Consider the following 26,716-nt stretch of genomic DNA (forward strand, 5'->3'; position numbering starts at 1 on the left):
GGATTACTTCAGGTATGTGTTGATGAAGTGAAAGGGTGGAGAACATCTGAAAGTTTAGGCTATCTGTCAAAAACTGTATTCATTCTTAGCCTACTTGTTCCCGAACTACCATTCAAAATTACAGCTATGATTTTTCAGACATCATGACATATTCTGCTTATATCAGAAAACACAAATCTGTCTTTGTTTCAAGACATTTTTTTTTTTTTTTAAACCTGTAGGCTAATTATTAGGCTACGCATGTTGCGTCTTGTCACTAGTGACTACAGCGTTCAGGAAGTTTACTGGGTGCTGTTTGTTTGCTTGTTTAATAAAGTCAGTTAAAACGTTGTTTTACGAAATTTAAAGTGTAGCCTCTTCATTTGGTAATACGCCTAATATAATAGCCTAAACTGACAAAACGTAGGAAACTTTTTTTCTTATTAATAGCCTACTTTTTCTTGAGCTGTTGTATATGCAAAATAAATAAAAACTCGTCGACTAGTACAATAAGCTCGTTTGAGCGAAACCATTATTCGTCGGGACATTTCAGGTTCACCCACCCAAACAGGACGTCACTGGCGGCAACCCCGAGTGGTCTCGTGTTTTTGGAGCGCAGCAGATCTCCCCCTCTTGTCTCAGAGCTCAGTATGTCTGCTTTTCAACTATGTTGACTTTTGGCCCTGCTGACTTTTAGAATGAAACTCCTTTAAAACACTTTTACACTCTTACATTTGTTTGTGAAACTGTCTCTAAGGAGGACATGCAATTAATGTTTTAACTGCATAAAAAAAGTCTCTTTCACAGCTGGCAATTAAATGCATACGATTTTTTTTTTGTGTTTTTTTTTGGGGATGACAAATTTGTTAAGTGTATAACAATGAAACTCCTCCAGGTAAGTTCAAGTGGGACTCTGGAGCACAAAACCATAAGTAGCACGGGTATATTTGTAGCAATAGCCAACAATACATTGTATGGATCAAAATTATAGATTTTTCTTTTATGCCAAAAATCATTAGAATATTAAGGAAGCTCATGTTCCATGAAGATATTTTGTATATTTCCTACCAGAAAAATATCAAAACTTAATGTTTGATTAGTAATATGCTCTCTTTTGGATGCAAACGCTGTGTTTTTCTGCATCAGTTGTAAATGATGAGTTTACAGAGCACAATGCAACAAACTTTTATTTACACACAGCTTAACTGCACACTTTGTATAACCTGTTCACTCCAGCTCGGTGTAACCACACCATTTTCATGTTAAACTGAGTTGCATGTTCAGCTCGGTCCTGTTGATCAGGTTCACCATGATTCTCTTTTGTTGTTGTTCTTTAATATTATGTCAGGATTTCTCGGATTTATATACATAGACACACATGATCAAAAGACTTTCAGGATGATAGTATTTATGCTGTAAATAGCTGTACCACAAATGTGAAGGGTTCTTATATATAAATGTAACACTAGGGGGCATTGATGTCTTCGTTGTAGACTTCATGAAGTTTGCCCTCGCATTGCCACAACTAGCAGTTTTACATGTTTACAAGATGTGACTGGTATATTGAAAGCAGTTTCCTTCTGTGATCTTCCTGATATTGATATGATCACGACACCAATATTGTCCAGAGTTAATTTAGTCCATCTTGGGTTTGCAACATTAGTTTTGGAACAGTTACTATAAAACAGAACCAAATTTTGTGGAAATAATATTTATTTGCATATACAGCATGTGACCATGAACCACAAAACCAGTCATAAATTGAGATTTATACATCATCTGAGAGAATAAATAAGCTTTGCATTGATGTATGGTTTGTTAGGATAGGATAATATTTGGCTGAGATACAACTATTTGAAAATTTGGAATCTGAGGGTGCAAAATAAATAAAAATATTGAGAAAATCATTGTCCAGAGAGTTGAAGGAACAAGAAAGTCGTTTCAAGAAAGTTGTCCAAATTAAGTTCATTGCAATGCATATTACTAATCAAAAATTAAGTTTTGATATATTTCTGGTATAGGAAATTCACAAAATATCTTCATGGAACATGATCTTTACTTAATATCCTAATGATTTTTGTTATAAAATAAAAATCAATAATTTTTACCCATACAATGTATTTTTGGCTAATGCTATAAATATACCTGTGCTACTTATGCTCCAGGGACACATATGATATCAAAACCAGATCCCACTGCTTTCTGTATTTCAGTGATCTAGTGTGTTGTTTAATGCAGGGACTGTGTTTATATTAATTTGGATGTTCTCTAAATGTTTAGCTCAATGTTTAGATTTAACATTTAAAATGTAACATTATATGGAAAGCCATTACTGTACAGCTATCAGACGTCTTTACCGCACCTGCCCGTACCTCCCATTAAAGACACTTTGGAAAGAGTGAGTCAATACAACGTAAATTAAATTGTGTGAGGGTAATGTGCATATAGATCCGTGTTTGCTGGGAAGCGTTGACTAATAAAAATGGTCAGGGTTCTCGAATGTTTGGGCTTTATAAGTTACCAGTGAATGCTATCTCAACTGTTCTTTCCGTTTCAGTATCTTGAGTCAGTGAAGCCACTGCTAGATATGGCTGGTTTTCAGCGAATGACAAGACTGGCTGCTGAGTTTGAGAGTTTGAGAAAAGTCTGGGTAACCGCCTACAAAAATACCTCAAACTTAAATCAGAATCAGAATAAGCTTTATTGGCACATACAAGGAATTTGTTATAGTGACAGAAGCTCCACAGTGCAACAGAAAGACAGCAACAGGACAGGACACAGATAATAAAAGAATAATATACAAATATCCAAATAGGCAATGTACAAAGCAGCAAAAACACAAAATATAATAGACAACTATGTATGTACAGGTCAAGTATGTGCAAATTAGAAATGATAAAATAAAAATAAAATAAGTGAGTGTGGTGAATGGATAATGTATTATAGTTGTGTGTTCCACGTTTATTGTTGAGTGTTCATGAGATGTATTGCCTGAGGGAAGAAACTGTTCCTGTGTCTGGTCCTTCTGGTGCTCAGAGCTCTGTAACGTCGACCAGACGGTAATAGTTCAAATAGTTAAATAGTTAAAGTGCTGTGGGCCACAAACTATGTACGTGCCGAACAATTCTGAGCAAATATTTTCTTGTCAATGTCGTAACTATCATCAGTCTTACTTATCATGAGCATATGATTACATACAATATTATAGCTGATTAAAATAATGTATACGTGACAACTCATAATTGATCATTAATAAAAATGTATTGGTATTGAATCTTAGATACAGGTTCACTGACTCAAAAATGAAAATTTTCTCTTTACCTCCAGGCCATCCAAGATGTAGATGAGTTTGTTTCTCCATCAGAACAGATTTGGAGAAACTTAGTATTACATCATTTGCTCACCAATGTATCTTCTGCAGTGAATGGGTGAAGTCAGAATGAGAGCCCAAACAGCTGATAAAAACATTACAATAATTGACAAGTAATCCACACATCTCTGTGTTTGTATTCACTGTTTGTATTCACTTCATAAGATGTTAATTAATAGAATGTTGTGTGGATTACTTGTCAATTATTGTAATGTTTTTTTTTATCAGCTGTTATTACAAGTGGATTATTGTGATGTTTTTATCAGTTGTTTGGACTTCCATTCTAATGGCACTCATTCACTGCAGAGGATCCACTGGTGAATAAGTGATGTATCGTTAAATGTCTCCCTTTTTCCACAAATTTTTATTTTTGGTTAAACCACTTGAAAACAGCTTTATCTGATTGCCAATAGTTTTCTAATGTGACCCGAAGAGCTCATTTTAAATTGACTTGACATTTTAAATTAGTTGCAAATGTATGCTCCTGACTTCTATTAAATAACAACCCCTTCAATAGCAGTTTTCAAGCATTTTTTTTAAAGCAATGTTCTAATACTCTCATAGCCAATTGTATGATCATGTTAATTTCTGTGTGTATGTATCAGTGTCAGCGAATCACAGTCACCTGTACCCTCGTTACCCAGATCTCAGTCACCTGTGTACTGATTCCCCGCACCTGTCACCTGCTAATTACCAGCACTATATCCACTCACCGCCAGCACTCCTTCCTCGTCCGGTCTACCGTTCACTACCCGAACCTAGCCAGACTACTAACCTTGTGTTGCCTACCTACAGAACTCCTGATCTCCACCGCTCCAAGTCTCCACCGCTCCTGTTCTCCACCGCTCCTGGAACTCCCTAGCCCTGATCATCCCCGCGGCAGTGCGCACCGCCGACTTCCCTTCCTGGATCCTGCCCCTGCTCCTCCACTCAATACTCTCACTTGCGCCTGTTCAATAAAGCCCTTGTATTGACTTTACTCCTCCGTGTCTCCTAGCCTGTTCGTGACAGATCAACACAGCAATATTATGAAACTTTGGAGATCTTTAATTTGTAATAAAGTTATTTTGTTTTATTATAGGCATTTGATTAGGGTAATTTAATGTCTTATTTGAGTCAAAATGTCAATACATTTATTTAATCATCCAGGTTAGTGACTGGTGGGAAGAGTATATTTATCTGCGGAGCCGGAGTCCCATCATGGTCAACATATTACGGCATGGTATGCAAGCCTACACCATTACTCATTGTTACTTATCACTCTTTCAATAACCTGACGGTATATAAACAAAAAAAGGAAGATCTCATCCTAGGTGCATACATTCAATCCTTCAACATTTGCTAATGGTCTATTATTTATCCACAGGATTTCCTGTATGTATCACCCACGGCTAATCAGGCAGCTCGAGCTGGGAATACTATTACAGCCCTGTTTCTGTATCGGCGCAAAGTCAATAGAGAGGAGCTCAATCCTGTATGTGTCAAAATATAGTTTTTAAATTACATTGTTTTTGTCATGATTTTTTTTTTGTGACATCCATGGCTAATCGGACACTTATGTCAACTACCTAAATGTATACAAAATATGAATTATAAATCAACTGTTAACACAGCAACCACTGTCTTGCTGCTGTATGGTTTAACTGAGAATAGTCTTTGAGATCCTGTTCTCTGGTTCAACTAGAGTCATATTCCTGGTACAGTCATGCCGCTGTGTGCAGCTCAGTGTGAACGTATGTTCAACACCACACGCATGCCAGGAGAGGAGACTGGTACACATGCTCACACGCGCGCACACACACACACACACACATTTGTTTTTGTGAAAAGTGGGGACATCCCATAGGCGTAATGGTTTTTATACTGTTCAAACTGTATGTGCTGTTGCCCTACACCTAAACTTAGCCCTCACAGGAGACTGTGCATTTCTACCCCCCCCCCCAAAAAAAACCTCACTCTGTATGATTTATAAGCGTTTTATAAATCACCTTCACCTTGTAATACCTATGTCATACCTGTCATTATACAAATTTATGTCCTCATTTGTCACAAAAACGAGCACACACACACACACACACACAAACACACACACACACACACACACACACACACACACACACACACACACACACACAACTCATACAGACACAAATATATATCAAAAAGTGATCTTATGTCCTTGACATAGTCTCTTGATCTCTCAGATGTGCTGCAGCTTTGGCAGGACAGTGAGTTTGTCACCGTGTACCACAGGGGCCGGTACTTCAGGTTATGGGTTTACCGAGCAGCACGCCTGCTGTCACCCAGAGAGATCCAGTACCAGATTCAAAGGATCCTGGATGACCCGTTACCTCCCTCTCCAGGAGAGGACAAACTAGGAGCACTGACAGCAGGAAACAGGTCAGATTCTCAGAAAATGTGTCTGTGTTTGCTGTCCAGCAGAGGGTGTTATGGGATTTTATGTCAAGCACAGGTAACAACAGAATATATTTACATATATTTTCACATCCATTTATTCCTGATTGCCTATTAGACAACAAAACTGAGAGAGCATTTGAGCATCCGTGGATCTTTAACACATGGCTGGCATATGATATCATATATTTTCATGCTGTTATCAACAATAACTTTTAAAGACACTGAATGTGCACATTTTTTGCGTGGATTGTGAAAGAATTGCGTTAAATTTAATCATGCTCAAATGGGTTATACTCCATTGACATTCAGAGGATTTTCGTGGAGGTATTTTTGCTTTTTTTTTTTTTTGATAGTGAAAACTGGTGGCCAATGCCGATATCTTAGAGAGTATTGTATAGCCAGGGGCTGACTGGCCATCTGGATTTACTGGAGAAAATCTGGCTGGTTCATCATTAAAGAAAAAGTGTAAGATTGAGTGACATTGACGGCCGACAAAAGGGGGCGCTAATGCAATCTATTTTTGCTTATCATAAACAGAAACTGAGTCAGCTCCTGATGGCAACATGAAGATAAAGGTGGTTGAGAGAAGCGAAAAGAAAAAAAAAAAGTTACACCAGGTTACCTTTGCCCGCATCTCTCACAGAGCATGTAGTCTATGAGCACTATAGTTTATTACTATAGTATTACTATAGTATTATAATCCCAGTACACCCTTAGTCAGAACGTCCACTGCTATTTATTACTCTGCATTGTCTTATGTGAATATTCCATTCATTTATTATGAGACAGCAGCAATTCTACAACAGGTTACATTTGAGAGCTATTAAGTCAATAGAGTAAATGAAGTAGCCTATAAGGTGATTGCTCCGATTAACATGACACACACACACACACACACACACACACACACACACAGAGAGAGAGAGAAAGAGAGACATTTGAATACTTAAATTGAAGAATTCTGTTGTTTCAGGTTTCTAGATTCTAGGTTTATGTTTATTATTGCCATATTTTTGCGTTCTGCTCTTTTTATGCATATTTCAAGTATTTTAGTTCATACAATAATATATTTATTTCAATCCACTGTTGAAAAAAACAATAGAAACCATCAATAGAATTTGTAATGGTTTTACTGGTTATAATGGAAATTGTATTGGTTTTGTAATGGAAACTGTAATGGACCCTGTTGGTCTCTACTGGTAATTTGTCACTAATTATTGGTGGCTTTTGTTAAAATCACTAAATCCTATTGGAACATGTCCCAAAAGACACCATAGGAAACCATTATTTTATGGTTTTAATGGTTAAAATTTGATAGTTTGTAATGGTATTTGTAGTGGAAACCATTATAATTTCTGTGATGGTTTCTATAGTTTTTTTCAGCAGGGTCGCTATTGGTTTTGTAATGTTATTTGCCATAAATGCGATAGCGATACATTGATTGCTTTAATATTGTGAGATATTAGCAGCTGTTTGTAGTTGTGGTGGGCCTATTTGGGAGAAAATCCAGGTTCGTTTTTTACTCCCAGTCCATGCCTGCCGATGGCCGATATATGATATCCCACTACTGAATTTAAAGACAGAAAAAACAGATACATAACAATTGTTGAAATTAAATTTCTATTTATTTTACATAATATTTACTCAATTATATAATTTGAAAATGAATACTTATGGAAAAAAATAACTTGATAAAATATTAATCTGTGAAAATAAAGAGATTTATTTATATTGCAAATTCTGTTATTCTATTATTGTCAGTCCTCTGTCGTGTGTATCGTGTTCCCGCCTCTTGTGTCCATATTTGGTTTGTTTCCTGTCCTAAATGTAATCATTAGTTAATTCTTGTCCAGCCGTGTTTGTCTAATTGTCTATGATTATCCCTTGTATATTAGTCCTGTCTGTTCAGTTTGATTTGGTCTGGTCTACTCGTTACTCCTCGGTGTTCCTGTCTGTGTCAGCCCTGCCTTGTCTTGCCCTGCCTTGCCTTGATGTCTTCATTAAAGACTGGTATTATTTGAGTTACATCCTCGTCTCCGTGTTCCTTGTTCCTCCCTGCTGTGTGCACCGTGACAGAAGACCAGACACTTTACAGTAAGCGACGCTACTTCACCTCGTTTTTTTCTAGTTTTTATTTTGTTCCTGTTTGTTTGTCCCGCGGCAAGGAATTCGCCACTGCAAGTCGGCGTGGGAGTTCGGCGGGATCACCACGAGTGCCGCGAGTCCGCTGGTTGCGAGCCCTCCAGCCCGCCGATCGCGGGAGATATCACGCCACCGTCCGCGGCTCACCCAAGTCCGCCGTCCGTGGGGAAAGCCAGCCCACCATCGGCGGCTCACCCCAGCCCACCGGATCGCCGCTGAGTCAAGCCCGCCGAATCGCCGCTGACTCTAGCCCGCCGGCCGCCACTGTTTCTTTGTTCCGGCCAGGAGTGCCGGTTTTGTTGTGTCATGCCCACAGGAACATTTTAATCATCATGTCAGTCGGTCTTGTCCATGGAGACTCGACTGGGGCAGGCGGCTCTTCTTGTAGTGGCCGCAGAGGCCATTTCCAGCCGCCTGCCCCCTTGTCGTGGAAGTGGAGGCGGTTGCTGAGGGACCCTGTGAGGGCCCCTGACTCCTTGTCATGCCCAGGAGAAGCCTCAGCTTCCGAGCTAGCCCAGGAGGACTTCCTGTTCCTGTGGGTTGTCCTGTCCCAGTCCTGTTCCTGTCCTGTACTGTTCAGTGTGTCTAGCCCCGGAGGGCTCCTGATACCCCCTAACTTCCCCAGGGAAATTTTTTTGGGGGTGTAAAAGGTATCCGGCTGTAGGGGCCGGGCCGAGGGGTCCGAGGCCAAGGCCCCGAAGACCATCTGCCATGGCCTCCAGAGCTCCCAGCTCTGCCTTGGCCTCCGTCTGTCTGTTCCACTCTGGAGGTCCCCTCCCTGTGTTCCAGTCCGTGTCTGTCCTGAGGGGCCTCCAGAGCGGGAATCATATTTTTTCAAATAAAGACTTAGTGCTAATTTTACATACAGCACACAATGAATATACAAGTAAAGACAGTAAACTTAATGAATATGTAGAACAGGAGCTCTATGTGCTCAGGCTTCGCTTTCAATATATAGGCAGACAAATAAGCACAAAAATATATTTCGATATATGAACAGAAAAAAAAAGCCTTTACAAAATGACAAATATTTGGACGATATAGGCAACATTAATTTTAGTTAATGAACTAACATGAACAAACAATGAAGATTTGTATTTTATTAACTAACATTTACAAAAGTTATTAAATTCTGTAAAAATATAAGCTGTGACTACTGTACATAAATTTAACAGAACAAAAAAAATATTTTTACAGATTTATGAAAGTTATTTTTAGTTTGAGTAAACGGTGAAGAAAAAGTGAATTCATCAGTTAATCCATTAACCGAAGGAATTTCTGTAAACACTGTGAACTGCCACCAGACTTTTGTCTTTTCTCTCAGAAAATTCTCAGTCAATTCAAGTCTGCTTTATTGTCAATTCTTCCACATGTCCGGCACATACATACGGAGAATTGAAATTGCGTTACTCTCAGACCCTTGGTGCATACAGTTAATATTTAAAACACTGACAGTAGATGTTCAAATACAAATAAATACAGTTTAAACATATGTACATACAACTATACAGATATACAAATGAGGACATTGTAGAAAAATAAAGAGATAGATTGTCATGATACAATGAGTGAGGAAGCAGTAGCGAGTGATAACGAGAGCTTTATTTCAAGCCAGACAGTTTGACACAGATGAAACACAGGATGATGGTGAGTGACGCAGGAACCTTGATGGACAACACGGATGAATGGAAGTGATGAGAGAAATCCGTGGGTGCAGAGTAATCCGGAACACAGAACGCTGACAGGAAAGGGAAACTGGTGACCACACAGGAAGACATCAAACAACGATCTGGCAAAGGACAGAGAAACTGGTGAATATTTAAAGGTGCGTGAATGAGCTGCAGCTGGCACTGCAAACGAGGCACAGCTGAGCGTGATCAGCTGTGATGGCTTGGTCACGCCCACACACACGCACATGACAATAACACGGGACGAGAAGGAAGCAATGAATTAGTGAACCGTGACATAGATAAAATGGCTTAAGGCACATGGCAGATAGAGTGCAAACCAGTTAAATAAAACAAAACTGTGCAGATATATGTGTATATTGTGACAAGTGTCCCGAGCACCTATCAGCGTCGCCCTGGCAACGAAGGAGAAACACCTGCGCACAATCAGCGCGGGCTGGTCGGGCACAGCTGAAGCCACTCGGGAGAGGACTACAAAAGCCGCTTCGCCACAGACAAGGGTGAGAAACGTCTCCACTAGGAAGCATACTAACCGTGTTCTTTCTTGTTCAGACAGCAGTGCATGACCGACCAGCCCGCCACTTCAAGCACCGCGCACGGAGCACGCAGCACTGAAGACGGGAGGAAAAAGCGGATCACTGAGCACGGGACCTGGACACCAGACACGTTGGCACTTCCACTTTTATTATCCATTTTTTGTTCAATAAATACACCCTCCGGGGTCTTTGTTGCACTTGACCCTGTCGTGTGATTCTTCAGCCCGCCACAATATGTATAGAGTGTGTATATACAGTGGTGTGAAAAAGTGTTGGCCCCCTTCCTGATTTTTTATTTTATTGCATGTTTGTCACACTTTAATGTTTCAGATCATCAAACTAATTTAAATATTAATCAAAGATAACACAAGTAAACACAACATGCAGTTTTTAAATGAAGGTTTTTTTATGAAGGGAAAACAAAATCCAAACCCACATGGCCCTGTGTGAAAAAGTGTTTGCCCCTTAGATCCTCAAAAGCTACACATCATGTTGAGATCCAAAGAAATTCTGGAACAAATGAGAAAGAAAGTAATTGAGATCTATCAGTCTGGAAAAGGTTATAAAGCCATTTCTAAAGCTTTGGGACTCCAGCGAACCACAGTGAGAGCCATTATCCACAAATGGCGAAAACATGGAACGGTGGTGAACCTTCCCAGGAGTGGCCGGCCGACCAAAATTACCCCAAGAGCGCAGCAACGACTCATCCAAGAGGTCACAAGACTCCACAACAACATCTAAAGAACTGCAGGCCTCACTTGCCTCAGTTAAGGTCAGTGTTCATGACTCCACCATAAGAAAGAGACGGGGCAAAAATGGCCTGCATGGCAGAGTTCCAAGACGAAAACCACTGCTGAGCAAAAAGAACATAAAGGCTTGTCTCAGTTTTGCCAGAAAACATCTTGATGATCCCCAAGACTTTTGGGAAAATACTCTGTGGACTAACGAGACAAAAGTTGAACTTTTTGGAAGGTGTGAGTCCCATTACATCTGGCGTAAAAGTAACACAGCATTTCAGAAAAAGAACATCATACCAACAGTAAAATATGGTGGTGGTAGTGTGATAGTCTGGGGCTGTTTTGCTGCTTCAGGACCTGGAAGACTTGCTGTGATAAATGGAACCATGAATTCAGCTGTCTACCAAAAAATCCTGAAGGACAATGTCCGGCCATCTGTTCGTGACCTCAAGCTGAAGCGAACTTGGGTTCTGCAGCAGGACAATGATCCAAAACACACCAGCAAATCCACCTCTGAATGGCTGAAGAAAAACAAAATGAAGACTTTGGAGTGGCCTAGTCAAAGTCCTGACCTGAATCCTATTGAGATGCTGTGGCATGACCTTAAAAAGGCGGTTCATGCTCGAAAACCCTCCAATGTGGCTGAATTACAACAATTCTGCCATGATGAGTGGGCCAAAATTCCTCCACAGTGCTGTAACAGACTCATTGCAAGTTATCGCAAACGGTTGATTGCAGTTGTTGCTGCTAAGGGTGGCCCAACCAGTTATTAGGTTTAGGGGGCAAGCACTTTTTCACACAGGGCCATGTGGGTTTGGATTTTGTTTTCCCTTCATAATAAAAAACGTCATTCAAAAACTGCATGTTGTGTTTACTTGTGTTATCTTTGATTATCAGTGTTCAGTGTTGCATGGGGTAAAAGTAAAAAAAAAAGGGGGGGGGGGGCAAGGACGGGTGGGAGTTCAGCTTCCTGACAAATGTGGGAGGAAGCTGAGGACAATTATAAAACATTTCATGGCGTTTGCACTTACAAAATATGTAATTATTCTCTCGCTTACTTTTATCACTTAAAACCAGTATGATACAAAATATTCACACTGCTCTTTTCCAAAAAATCTAATCCATAAAGTGACCAGGTTAGGGGCTGTTAAGCTCCATAAAACACCTGAATGTATCCTAACAGTAGTCCATGTAACTTATGCCTTACATTTTAAATTATTCTGAAGTCATTTTACAGCTTTGTGTGATATAGTGATGGATGAGAGTTGCTGAAATCGCGTTTGGTCTCGCACTGTATCGTGTATCTTGTCAGTGTGTGCACTTGCTTGGCCATTTGTAGTTGATAAACAGGAAAGTGGGTCCAGCTGAATTGAAATGATCATTTGTTAGATTGGTATAATAAAGGTTATTATACCGCGGCAGTCGTCGTGTGAAGCCCTCTTAGTGTGAAGACCAAAGAGTGTAAAGACCATCGACTCTACCGTGCGACTCCACCGGGCAGGGACACCGGCAAGGGATAGTAGTAGCTTTTTATTTAATTTTTTCATTGATATGTTTATTATTGAAATGTTGTTGTTATATGCATGTGTTAATTTTATTTAATTTCTTTATTTTCTTAAATATGTGGGTAGATAGTATTTATAGAGTTGTAACTTTTTAGTTTTAGTTCCTTTTTCTTATTTGTAAGTCGCTTTGGACAAAAGCGTCTGCTAAATGACAAAAGTAAAGTAAGTAAAAGTAAAGTAGTTGTTTTATTTGTTCATCTCAATGTTGCCCCAGTTCACATGTTTCTATAGTATAACTTGGAGAAAAAAGTTTGCATCAATCCCTCGTTGATAATTCTGAATAGCGATTCAGATGGAAAATATTATTTCTACACGACCCTGGAGTTTGTCTAAAAACTGTTAATAATTCCAGACTGAATGTTCTCCAGGACAAACATTGATGTCCCAATAGGACCTTTGTAATAACCAGTGTTGGGGAGTAACTACTTACATGTAATGGAAAATAAAAGCAATTGTAATTAGTTACAGTTACTAAGAAAAAATGTGTAATTAAATTACAGTTTCTTATGAAAATGTTAAAGATTACAAAGGGGGTTACTCCCACATACAGATTTAATTGATTTCTGCAGTGACTGCTCTAAAATATTTAACTCCAATGTTTCAGAAGTTTATGCTGTAAAATGCTTATCCGATAACTCTTGTATTTGCTTTATTTTTTTAAAGATTAACAGTTTTTTTTTTCTAAGGCATCGTTAGATCCCAGTGTTTCCTGTCATATGAAAAGATTTGATTTAAAAAACAGTATCATAGCTATTAAACTATATCTTCTGATTTTAAATCTGTATTTAACCTCAGAATGAGTTTAAAGTAAGTCTGATTTTGTGGTGGCTGTGCTTCAAAGGGGACATCGGATGCCCATTTTCCACAAGTTGGTATGATTCTTTAGGGTCTTCTCAAAATGGTTTCAGTGGTCGTGAAAAACAACACCTTTTACCTTGTCAAAAACAACTGTTCACAGCAACTTGTTTCGCTGCATATCTCTTTACATGCTAATGAGCTCTGCTCACCCCGCCCCTCTCTTCTGTGGAAGAGCAAAGGCGATTCACAAATAATCATAAAAAATATAAAGTGTGAGACTTACTACTTCTGGAGGTGCAGCTGGATCATGACCAATGGGTACTACTCCATCCTTGAGTTTTAACTTTTTAACAAAACCTGCCTTGAATTGTCCCTCATTAAGAAAACAGTCTGGAGCCAAATGATTTGTGCAGCCAGACATAAACGAATTTAGTGAAAGTGAAGTGACGTGTGGCCAAGTATGGTGACCCATACTCGGAATTTATGCTCTGCATTTAACCCGTCCAAGTGCACACACACTGTGGGCAGCCATATTGCTGCGGCACCTGGGGAGCAGTTGGGGGTTCGGTGCCTTGCTCAAGGGTTTCACCTCAGTCATGGTATTGAGGGTGGAAGAGAGTGCTGGTTATTCACTCCAAAATCAAAATGGCTTGATAATTGAAACTGTTTAGGTTTTTGGGGGATTAAAAAAAGTTTTTTTTAATCATTTTAAAATTTGTATTATTGTAGGGTGGTTGTGTCCACACACTGCCAAGACACATTTATATGCAAATGAAGATATTTGGCCTCCAATGTCTCCTTTAAAATTTAAATATTATAATCTTAATTCAAGTGATGAAGGATTTCAAAAGTCTGACAGTAATCAGTGTTGAGTGTTGACTGTAAGGTTAACCCTGTCTGCTTTACATGCTTGAAAGTGATTAACAGTTGAAAACATTAGGAATTTAGAAAAGTAATCAGTTACATTACTTTAATAAAGTAATTGAAAAGTTACACTACTTATTACATTTTAAGTAGGGTAACTTGTAATCTGTAACCTATTAGATTTACAAAGTAACCTTCCCAACACTGGTAATAACCGCTTCTAAATGTAATAAAAATGTAATAACCTCTGAAGTTTTCTGCTGAAATCACAGACACTGCTTGGGCTTCTCAAAAATGTAACAAACAGCTGCACTGCTATTTATATATTTCATGTAATTTTTTTAATGTAATTCATCTGCTCATGAAAGCTCAAACTATCATCAAAGGAGGTTTTGTGATGATAACACAAAACCCTGTTTCACAGAGTCTCTAAATTGTGCTATTCAGAGATACAGACTACAAAGACTCTAGGTCGGAGGGTGCGGGATGCAGATTATCAGTGGCTTGAACCCGACAGCAAGCCAGATGATATGATTAGCACCCACTTAGTTCCGTTTAATGCCACTGCTTTTTTTTTCTTTAAAAGTCTATGCGTGTTGGAAAGTAATGAGATAACAATAGCCTGGGCAAGCAACTTTGCATCACGCTCAGACAGGAAATGCGAAGATGTTGTGCATTATAGATGAAATTACCTTTGCTTGAATGCAAGAACTGATACTTGCAACTGAAGCAATTTTATGGTCTCTGTATTTTATCTCATGCTCTGAAGCTAGTCTGTAACTGCTATATACAGTATATATTTTTGGAGTTTAATGGAGAGCAGCCATTAACATCACCTCTATGAACCTCAGCCTAGAGATAAATAATGCAAACATAAAGCAGTGCTTGTCTGTGTGTTGACTGTTAAGATCCATCCCTTGCATACTGTATGTCTTTCATTTTATTAGAAAAGGCATGCTATCTGGGGGAATATCCGATTGTAGATTGTGTGTGTTCACTGCTGTGTGTGCGCACTTTGGATGGGTTAAATGCAGAGCACAAATTCCGAGTATGGGTCACCAACTTGGCCGTATGCCATGTCACGTCACTTTCTTCTTTTTCTTCACTTTCATCTGTTATTCAGTTGAAAGACTCTTCATTGGGGCTGTTTAAGCATGTAATTATTACTTTAATACATTACTAATTCCTTGCTGAATTGTGACCTAGATGAAATGTGAGTCATTCTACAGCTGTGATGGCATTTGTTTGCAAACTGACACTCACACTAATTAAGTTGACTGTTAAGCTCCATCCCTTACATACTGTATGTCTATATACATTACATATTTGTCAGTGGTCTACATCTAATTGAACATATTATGTAGGAAGCATGACAAGTAGGAATCTGACAAATTTCATGATGAAGATATGTAAATAAATAAATACAGAGAAAAACATTAAATAAATAAATTTACTTTACATTACTTTTTTTCTTCTTTCTTTCTTTTTTAAACAAACTTTTGTTCCTGGAGCTCAACTGGTTGAACTAAATGTTTTCTTGATAATATTTTTATATAAAAATATAATAAGCTTGATAATATGGTGGTATAGAGCTGGGCAATATGGACAAAAAAATGATCATGATAGAAATTTTCATATCAGTTGATATAGATAATTATCACGATAAATTTCTAATCTTTATTACCTCGTTTTTATATGGTGAAATATAATGATTCTGTTTAAGTTTTAATAAAATTAACCACTGATCTTCCATAGTAGCATGTATTTAGATAATGATAACCACAGTTATAGCATCTCAATACCATGGTAAAAATGTATCTGTTTCTAGGTATTTTTATGAAAAACAGTAGTCTAAATACATTTAGTATAACTGCACAAATGCTATTGCTTACTCACAAAAACACTGTAATTATATTCCCTTACACCTTTAATATATTTCTTATGATTATCCCACATTTCTGCCAAAATACCATGGTGCATTTAGTGTTACTAAAGTAAATCCATGTTAAATGATGCCGATTGTAGATTGAAAAGCCTGTAATGTTGCACACATTGTTTCTCCTGTTTGTCAGCGCTATTTCATCTGGCTGTAAACTAGTTTTAAGAGTCAGGAAAATCCTGTTAGTTAAAACATTTTTAAATACATATTCACGAGTTCACCCTTACATCTAATCTGATAGCAAATAGTAAGCATATTTTGGTGTCCTGGGGGAGGGCTTCGAGCCCAGAATACGGCTCAAACCCAGAGAACTCCCCCTATCCCTAATATGGGATAAAAATAGATTAGAGGTGAGGAGTTGGGGTGGAGGAGGGATGCCGGAAAACTGTCACTGGACAGAGGTAGGCAGGCTGCATATACTGTATATACGTATTGTGCTATTACGATGGTTAGCTAAACTAGTTGCACCTGCGCCAAATTAGTTGATTATCTGATCGTGCTCCTCCCGAAACTTATTAATAAAACATCATTTTTATGACCTTTACAGTATATTAACAATAGATTAGTAGCATGAGAAAATGCATGTTCTTCCTGATTCAAAGCCAAATATAACTTTACTAACATTCTCAAAATTAAGATCTCACTAAGATATCTACAAGGAAGTTTTTCCTTATCAGTTATAAGTGCGTGTTATCTGCGATGGTTCAAGAAAAATGCTTTAATGAGACGTTTGTTTTGTGTGGGTCTTTAACTGATTTTCTTTGTCTCTGTCCTGTCAGGAAGCCTTGGGCTCAGGTTAGGAAGCAGTTCTTCAGCTCTGGAGTGAACAAGCGCTCACTAGACTGCATTGAAAAAGCAGCATTCTTTGTAACGCTAGATGATCAGGAAGAAGGCATGATGGGGGAAAATCCCTCTGTGAACAAATCCCTCCTTCTGGGAAAATGCTATGACAGGTGGGAGAGCAGCATAACGTGTTTGTATTGAGAAACTTTGCGTGTCCAGGACATTGCTTCACTTCTGTCCTCCTTCCCTCAGTTGGTTTGGTTTTCTGTCGTGGTGTATAAGAATGGAAAGAATGCGCTAAATGCAGAACATTCTTGGGCTGATGCTCCTATGGCCCACCTGTGGGAGGTAAGTGTGAGCGTCTCGGAGCATTAATGAACTTGGCGTTCATCATACATCAAATGTCATGGTTCAAGTTTCAGTATTAGTCAACAACCCACTGCCTGTGTTCTTTAAAACATTTACGATGCTGATTTTAGAATATGCAGTTAAAGTGTCTGTGGGTGTTCTGATTGGACAAAGGCCACTTTGATGTCCTTCACAGCAGCTTTCTGCAGAAGACATTCCATTCACACCTCCACACATACAAAACACGTGCATCAAATGTGTGATGTTCTTTAATGAGTGTTTACAATCTTGTTTGGGCTGAATGTTTTTCAGATTGTGTATTTCCCTCTCCTAGTTCACTCTGGCCACAGATGCATTTCATTTGGGTTACACAGCGGATGGGAACTGCAGGGGAGAGATTGAACATTCTTTACCGCATCCTCAACGCTTGAGCTGGGACATACCACTGGAGGCAAGATGAAAAGCTTTCTCTTTTCTCAGTGCACGCTTTCTGCGTTCCTCATCAAACCTTGGCATGTTACTGATATCATGTCACATATCAGGTTCTTCGTGCAATCTGCAAAACATCTGAGGATGATTGCAAACCATGCATGTTTGCACAAGCACACACAAAAAAACATTGTCTTCCTTCTTCCTTCTCCTCCCTCAACTTTCATGAAGTTTTGAAGATTCATTGACAGATTCGATGCTATTCAACAGCAACATGTGTCTGGTTAAGGATGATAACATGAACATAACAACTGTAGTTCCTTATTCTTATCAGTTCTAGGTTTGATTTTCTGACGCTGCAAAACAGGCAGTAAATTTATGCAGTACAGTTTTAATAATCATAGGCTCTGTTTGGACCATAAAAGCAGTGCTTTTTTCCTTAAGCGACTATTATTTGAGAATGTTCATGCAAAATTGCCTACTAAATCTTGTTAGATAGTAGATACGTGTATGGAGACACTTATGGTGCATTGTAATTGTAAGTACAGTTGTGGTCAGAATTATTGGCACCCTTAGTGAATATGATCAAAGAAGGCTGTGAAAATAAATCTGTATTGTTTATCTTTTTGATCTTTCATTTAGAAAAATCACAAAAATCTAACCTTTCAGCAAGTAAAACAATCAAAGTGGGGGAGGGGATCATTTTATGAAATAGTTTATCTCTAATACATGTTGGCCACAACTATTGGAACCCCTAGAAATTATTATGAGCAAACATAAAATTTCATGATTGTAGTCAACCTGGTGTGCTAAAAATTGTAAATATATTGTAAAACTTTGTGTGTGTGTGTGTGTGTGTATATATATAAAGCCAACACCTGGATACTTTAGGCAATTTAGAAATCCTGGAAGGAATAAAAATGATGAAATATCAGTTGTGTTAATTATGAAATAATAATATACATAAATTGACAAACAAATTGATTGTTTATTTATGCTTAAATCTTAATTAAATACAAGAAAATATTGCATGAACTCATTTAAATGATTTTAACATGCTACATTTAAATAGCATTTTAATAAAGCCTTTGTAACTTTTTGTGTCTGAAAATTAATTAATTGATTAATTATTATTATTAACTAGTAATTAATGTATTTATTAATTTAATGTTTAGTTATTAGTTTCATAATTTTTTATTTTTGACTTAATGCATTTAATTTGTTTCTTAATTTTATTTTAAAATGGTACACTTAGTGCACTATAGAGTGATAAAGCTTTTAAAAATATTTGTTTAATGCAGTGCAGCACGTACGAGTTACATAACTTTTTTTTGTATAATTTACAGCCAGGCAATCTTTTCCTCCATGCTAAACCATGATCCTGGTGCATGACACGTTGCCAGCTATGTTTTTGATTTCATCACTGATACAACATTCAGCAGTGTTCTCCGAGAACCCAGAGGAATGAAAACCAATCACAGGCATACCGATCTCCTCTCTCCGCTGTCTTTCTGTAGGTTCAGACGCAGGTGTCCGAGTCTCTCGCTGTTCCACAAGCACTGGCTGATGATGTGGACTGTCATGTGTTTCCCTTCAGAGAATTTGGGAAAGGCCGCATCAAGAAAATGAAAATGAGCCCAGATTCCTTTGTGCAGCTGGCACTGCAGCTGGCCTACTATAGGGTACTTCACATCTTCATCATCCTGACAAAGTCAATGCATTGTTGATGATAAGTATGCATGAGAAAAGTCCCACATATTGAAGGTCAACATTCTTAATAGGCCATTTTTTAGCTCTGGGAAGGGACTTTCTCTTATTTATCTCATGTGTTGCGTTAATACTGTCATTCTGCTTGCAGTGCAGTTCCAATTAATATAATGTAAATAACAAGAAGTTCACTGTATCATTTGTTCTTTGATCTTTAGGACAGAGGGACTTTCTGCCTGACGTACGAAGCCTCCATGACTCGTCTGTTTCGCGAGGGTCGCACTGAGACTGTCCGATCCTGTTCCAATGAAAGCTGTGCATTTGTCCTTGCACTGGAAGCAGAAGAGGTTTGAATACTTTGAATTCTTTCAAATCATTCCTTCTACCTTTTGGGGACTTTTTGAAGAAGGAACTATTGAAACCCTATCAGCAGTGTACATTTCACATTGATTTTTATCAAAATGCCTGGAGCTTGCTGTATCAAAACATTCTTTTCTTTCCGTCTCTGTTACTGACAGCAGTTCACCCAGGAAGTCAGGAATGCCACCGAAAAATAAAATGAAGGAATCATTTATCCGTTTGTTAGTTCAACAATAAAAATATGACTGTTGAATAAATAGACATTTAAACTGTTTTTCACCTTTAAAAATGTAGTTAAATGTAATGAATTAAAAATAAATAAATAAATAAATCACTTTTCTAATGGTCAAATAAAAAGACCTGTTTTATAAGTTGATTGGCTAATTGATAAAGAAAATTATTTGCCAAAATAGTAAAGAAAAGCAATTTAAATTGATAATGTTATTTGTAAATACTTTATAAAAATGCTATTTAAAGTTTGCATGCAAAAAATAATTTATTCTTTTATTATTTATTGTATAATTAAATTACATTTGTAAACATTTATTATTTTATTAAATAATTAAAAAAATAAATGGTCTGTTTGTTTCTATTTTTATTTGAATCCATTGATATTTGAGTTCTTAATTTTATTTTTTTAAGTGCCACAGCCCTACATAATTACTTTGCACTGTCGTGTAACCTCTCGCATGGTAGTTATTTCATTTTGTCTGATTTTTCTTCATAGGACGGAGAACATTACCGCAGGCTGTTCCGAAAGACTGCCAAGAAGCATCAGAACCTCTACCGCCTGGCCATGACTGGATCTGGCATTGACAGGCACCTCTTCTGCATATGTGGTCTCAAAATACCTGGGTGTAGAGTCTCCTTTCCTTAAAGGGCATATTGCAGGTTAGAGACTCCAGTGAGTCCATGTCATTCATTCATTCATTCATTCATTCATTCATTCATTCATTCATTCATTCATTCATTCATTCATTCATGCATGCATCATTCATTCATTCATTTAGAGACTCCAGTGAGTCGATGTATAGAAAAATACTGTAGGAACTAAATTTTCTTTAAAATATACTTTAAAATACGCTATTAAGACTTCTGGAGTCGTTTTTGTGAGAGAATTTTACTTCCGCATCTGAAACGCGCCAAAACCGGAAGTGACGCATCAAAAGGGAGAGCGGTCCATTTAAACCACAGGAAAACAATGGATCGCAATGACAGTTCGGATGCTGAGGAAATTTTAAATGTGTATTTACACTCGTATGACGGACCACAGATAAAATTACGAGCCTGTTATGCAGCCAAGAGAGCAGGACAGGCCAGGATTAGACAGAACAAGGGTCAGAGAAGACAAATTGAGTTGATGTGAGGAGAACAGGGTAGGTATTTGGTGAGAGATCAGTGTTAGCTTACAGATATACACACGTTAGCTAATGTAATCAGGCAATAGCAATGCTAGTATTGATACTACCAGTAATAGAAACTAATAAGCGTTGATCAGGTGTGTCACACTCGTTAATATCCGACACTAACGTTACGTGATAGTGGTTTCTTATCACCGCAGGAGAGAGAGATAAACATGTTTTTGATTTATAGGTGCTTGTGTGGGAAATGCGAGGAAAGCATAGACCTCTCCAGGCCAGCAGACACTAAATACTTGTATACATGTATAAATACATTGTTAAAGATTTTAATATTAAAACAGTCTGAATAATTTTGATTCTCAATTACAAGTTAACTCTATTTAGGTCATGACTACCTATAAGTAACACTTTTTGATGTCATTGGTATAACACAATCAATAATGACAGCATACAGACAAGTTGTCCGCTGGGCCTATGGTGCATGTGTTGTGTCAGCCATTAGAAGATAGTTTACAGAGGAAGGAGGACTTTATAAAGGTTTTGAATGGCCTCATTTTGTAGACAATCAGTAAAAAATTAAATTACAATCAAGCAGATCTGCATTTATGGTTAATTCAATTCAGTTTTATTTATACAGCACTAAATCATAAATATTATTTCATAGCACTGTTAATACCCAACTCAAAACACAACATTTCAACTGTTAATATATATATATATATATAGATGTACCAAACATATACTACCAAAAGAAATACCATCTGACCCATTTAAAAACATTTAACAATCTTTCAATCTGGGTATCACTAATGTGTTGTTAAAGTGTGTTAAATCGTGAAGGCTGTGCTAGAGATACACCAACAGCCTCATCATGTTGATCCTCTGGAGGGATCTGGAAAGAGGAGCAGGTGTAGTGGACATGACTGGAGGGATCTGGAAAGAGGAGCAGGTGTAGTGGACATGACTGGAGGGATCTGGAGAGAGGAGCAGGTGTAGTGGACATGACTGGAGGGATCTGGAAAGAGGAGCAGGTGTAGTGGACATGACTGGAGGGATCTGGAGAGAGGAGCAGGTGTAGTGGACATGACTAGAGGGATCTGGAAAGAGGAGCAGGTGTAGTGGACATGACTGGAGGGATCTGGAAAGAGGAGCAGGTGTAGTGGACATGACTGGAGGGATCTGGAGAGAGGAGCAGGTGTAGTGGACATGACTGGAGGGATCTGGAAAGAGGAGCAGGTGTAGTGGACATGACTGGAGGGATCTGGAGAGAGGAGCAGGTGTAGTGGACATGACTGGAGGGATTTGGAAAGAGGAGCAGGTGTAGTGGACATGACTGGAGGGATCTGGAGAGAGGAGCAGGTGTAGTGGACATGACTGGAGGGATCTGGAAAGAGGAGCAGGTGTAGTGGACATGACTGGAGGGATTTGGAAAGAGGAGCAGGTGTAGTGGACATGACTGGAGGGATCTGGAGAGAGGAGCAGGTGTAGTGGACATGACTGGAGGGATCTGGAAAGAGGAGCAGGTGTAGTGGACATGACTGGAGGGATCTGGAGAGAGGAGCAGGTGTAGTGGACATGACTGGAGGGATCTGGAGAGAGGAGCAGGTGTAGTGGACATGACTGGAGGGATCTGGAGAGAGGAGCAGGTGTAGTGGACATGACTGGAGGGATCTGGAGAGAGGAGCAGGTGTAGTGGACATGACTGGAGGGATCTGGAGAGAGGAGCAGGTGTAGTGGACATGACTGGAGGGATCTGGAGAGAGGAGCAGGTGTAGTGGACATGACTGGAGGGATCTGGAGAGAGGAGCAGGTGTAGTGGACATGAATGGAGGGATCTGGAGAGAGGAGCAGGTGTAGTGGACATGACAGTGCTGTGTTCTCCTGGAGCCTGTGGTGGCCTGCAGAATTCCTCTGTCAGACGGCATATGCTGGGAGAAGCAAACACAAGTTTAGATCACATTCACTGCTGACCATGCTTTTCCACTTGGCCTCAATCACATTTGTTAAGTTACACACCACCGCGGTGTTTGAAGCAGATGCATTAGTGAAGTCCAGTCTCTTCACCTGCACTAACGCACCGAGGCCAGGAAGATACCGTCCTATTTCTTGTTAGGAAACCTGTGGACTCGATGTCCTGACAGGCTGGAGTTTGTGCAACCTCCACAAACACAATAATTTACGGTGACAACGATAAATTGAAATAAAAATAACTAACGAAAACACACTGACTCGTGCGCGCTCAAAGCAGAGTGCGGCACACGACTCCCTTATATGACGTAATATGACGCGATGTTGAAAAAGAGGTTTTTGAGAACTTGTCAAGGAAAGCCTTAATTTTATCTAAATTTGTGCCCTCGCGTCTTCTAAAACATTTTCAAATCCTGCATTAACGGTTCATGTGGTATTTTCATACAAGGTTATATATTCATTTTAAATTTTTTTTTTAACCTGCAATATGCACTTTAAAGAGGTTAGTGTTGTCTGTATTGGGGAGACTGATTCATTTTGTGCAGTCATGGATGAGAGATCATCTTGATAGCTTGATAGACTCTACCCCCAGGTATTTTGAGACCACATATAGGCAGAAGAGGTGCCTGTCAATGCCAGATCCAGTCATGGCCTGGGCCCGGTTTTTCAGGATTTAGTAATCCTTTTTTTTGCGATCCGTGATCACGTAATCCATCTTACTTTTGAGCCAGTTTTTCAAAGCAACATCGGATTGGATCAATCTGATCCAGATAGGAACTTGTCAGGATCACCAAATCTGGATAACCAGTGCTCAAACAGGATAGGAAATCACAATGTAGAACTTTAAATGGAGTTCTTAAGAGGCGCTTTGCATGCCTTAACTACCTGAGAGCGGAACCACAGAAAGCATGCAACATAACCCTTGCCTGTATTGTCCTGCACAACATCGCTACTAAGCGCAATGTCCCTCTCTGTACTGACAATGATGCACCTGAGCCCCTTGGAGACCCTAACCAACCTCCTGCATTCTGCCAGAACGAGCAAACAGGACGTGCAACAAGGGACGCAATAGTTAGACACTATTTCTGATTTGGATTTGTTTTGGATTTCAAAAATCAATGATTGCCATTCTTTGCATTTTTTTGGTTATTCTGTCATCATTGCATGCATCACTAATAAATATTCTAAAAACAAAAATATTTTCGATTGTGATGAATATATATATCAATTAGTGACAGAATAAAATGTATTGTTTTTGGTCAATTTTGACAGCTGTTTGGGGGATTATTTTATGAGGCCAAACTCTTTCTACTTTGCTGTAGGCCTATACTGAAAGGCTGAATACGTTAAAGCCTACCTAATCACTGTAGCCTGACGGATGAACAAATAAAATTAAAACCTTATGAATAAATAGGATATCTTGTAAGATACTGCATGATCCAAATATAAAATACATTTTTAAAGTTTTCATTACATTTTGGGCATGAAATCCACGCTGAATCCATCCTTCTGATGGGATCAGTTTAATCCAGATTTTTTGGATCAAAGTGATCCAAATCCTACAAAAAAGTTCTGAAAAACCCAAACTAAAGGTTTGATCCGGATCAAAACCAAGATTGGATTACGTGATCTAATCCGATTATGTAATCCGTTTTTTCTTTTGAAAAACCCATTTTCAAGATTTGATCCAATCCGTTATCCAAAATCCTAGTGGATTACTTTTGAAAAACCGGGCCCAGGTGGTAGAGGTTCTGATGCTTCTTGGCAGTTTTTCGGAACAGCCTGCAGCAAAAAATGTCTTGCATGCTTTTCTTCAAAGATCTTTTCTTTGACCACTCCAAAACCACCAATGAGTTATCAAACACTCCTAAGATTTTGTTTAATAGCATTAAAGAATAAAACGAATCAATCTCTAACTAAACTGGTGCATAAACATTATATTGGTAGCTGATTTTTGTTTAAAATGTTAATGTGTGAGGGGATTCTTGTCTAAATGGATGTGTGTGCATGAAGTTGTTGGTTCATATGTGACTTACAGGTGTTGTCAGAGCCCTGGGGCCTCTCCACCTCTCAGACCCCTGTGCAACAGAAGGAGTTGTTTGATTTGGTCAACCATCCTGAGTTCATCTCGCTGGGAGGAGGCTTTGGTCCGGTGAGTAACTTATCAAAATACATAAACAGGTAGAAGCACTCATGAGTTCACGGTGTCTGTGTTTTGTTTCTGTGTAAGGTGGCTGATGATGGAAATTATCAACTTTCATGTGTCTTGCAAGCACTCCTGCAGAGAGACTGTAAGAGTAAAATAACCCTACATCAACTACATGCTCTTATATTGAACAATTAAGAACAATTGTCTACTTGCCCTTGTCTATCATGGCCTCCTAATAATCCCTATACACTTGATTGGCTCTATCACTCTCTCTCCTCTGCACCTGTAGCTGGTGTGTGGTGAGCGCACTGGCGCCGTTGTCCTGTGGCTGCTGTCGCATCATCCAAGTGGATGCTGCACACTGGTGGTGGTTGAGGAGAGACCCCCCCCCACATGATTGTAAAGCGCTTTGGGTGTACAGCAATACACAATAAAGCGCTATATAAATGCATCATTCATTCATTCATTCATTCACTTGCCTTTTTTATGGAGCTGATCATTTTTAATACACTGATAGGGCGCATTTCAGATCATGGCGTTGTTTTGACTTCCTGTACTATATAGGTTGAAAAACATCTCAATATGATAATTTATATAAAGCAGAAGTAAAGTATAAGAGACAATATAGTGAATTAAAGAAAGAGAGTAATAAATCTTTAATAATATAGTTCATATAATTTTCTTATTATATCAAAAATGTCTATAGCTTTTTTTAAGCATCTTTTATGTTCCGTGCATTATTTATTTTTTAACTTCCAGCAGCATATTTGTCATTTTTGTTTTGCTATATAATAGACCCAGATTTTGTTAACTACATGACAAAATAATGATGTGCTAAAACAATTGATGAGAATGTGAATTTCAATTTAACATTGCCAGCTAGTTTTGGTTCTCTTTACAACATTTTGAATTGGAAATATAGGAAACAAATTCTCCTATGTGAGTTCAGTTGCTGTAGAGTAGATTTCACCTTCACTATTTATTATTCTTATATTTAACATGCACTTGGTGTCCTGTTTTGAAAGATGAGTGATGAGTTTCATAATGTTTATATAGCTTATTAAACTAAAGTGCAGTTAATATTACTTGTTTATAGGACTCTCATAAATTTGGCTCTCAAATCAGTCAAGCCATGATGGATCTTATGACTCTACTCAACCCAGGCTTCAAGAAATCCACAAAAGTTGACCCTGACAAACAGTCGTAAATACTGCTGCGCGTTTGTCTGAAGATGGGTTCATATTTCTGCATTTTATATTTAATTGCTACTGGAGCAGTTTTGCTGTATACCTGTCATAAATCACTGAAACAGGTGTCCTGAATTACATCTGTCTGTCTGATAGACAGCTCTGCGAACAGCAAAAAGGTGTCAGGCCAGTCAACTATTGTGTGCGTCCTTGTTTGCTGACATCTGTACACTGTAAAAAATGTACCTGTAAATTAACGGTAAAATACTGGCAGCAGGGTTTCCAGCTGTGTACCGTACTTTTACATTTCCATTACCGTAATCAAAATTACAACTTCTCTGTAAATTAACGGTAAAATACTGGCAGCAGGGTTTCCAGCTGTGTATCG

At 38.6% G+C, this 26,716-nt stretch overlaps 1 pseudogene across 1 annotated transcript; it reads left to right on the forward strand.

The window, feature by feature from the left end:
• Positions 1–859: 859 nt before the first annotated feature.
• Positions 860–26,348, forward strand: LOC306868394 (carnitine O-palmitoyltransferase 1, liver isoform-like; annotated as a pseudogene). Its single transcript has 17 exons — positions 860–874; positions 2,306–2,377; positions 2,537–2,656; positions 3,063–3,088; positions 4,499–4,571; positions 4,716–4,823; positions 5,034–5,121; positions 5,554–5,749; positions 16,816–17,005; positions 17,072–17,167; positions 17,502–17,618; positions 19,114–19,278; positions 19,522–19,650; positions 20,391–20,554; positions 25,041–25,173; positions 25,223–25,283; positions 26,238–26,348. The product of its transcript is annotated as a carnitine O-palmitoyltransferase 1, liver isoform-like (transcript).
• The last annotated feature ends 368 nt before the right edge of the window (positions 26,349–26,716 follow it).

Source organism: Barbus barbus (genome assembly GCF_936440315.1).
Source record: "Barbus barbus genome assembly, chromosome: 4".
Lineage (NCBI taxonomy): Eukaryota > Metazoa > Chordata > Actinopteri > Cypriniformes > Cyprinidae > Barbus > Barbus barbus.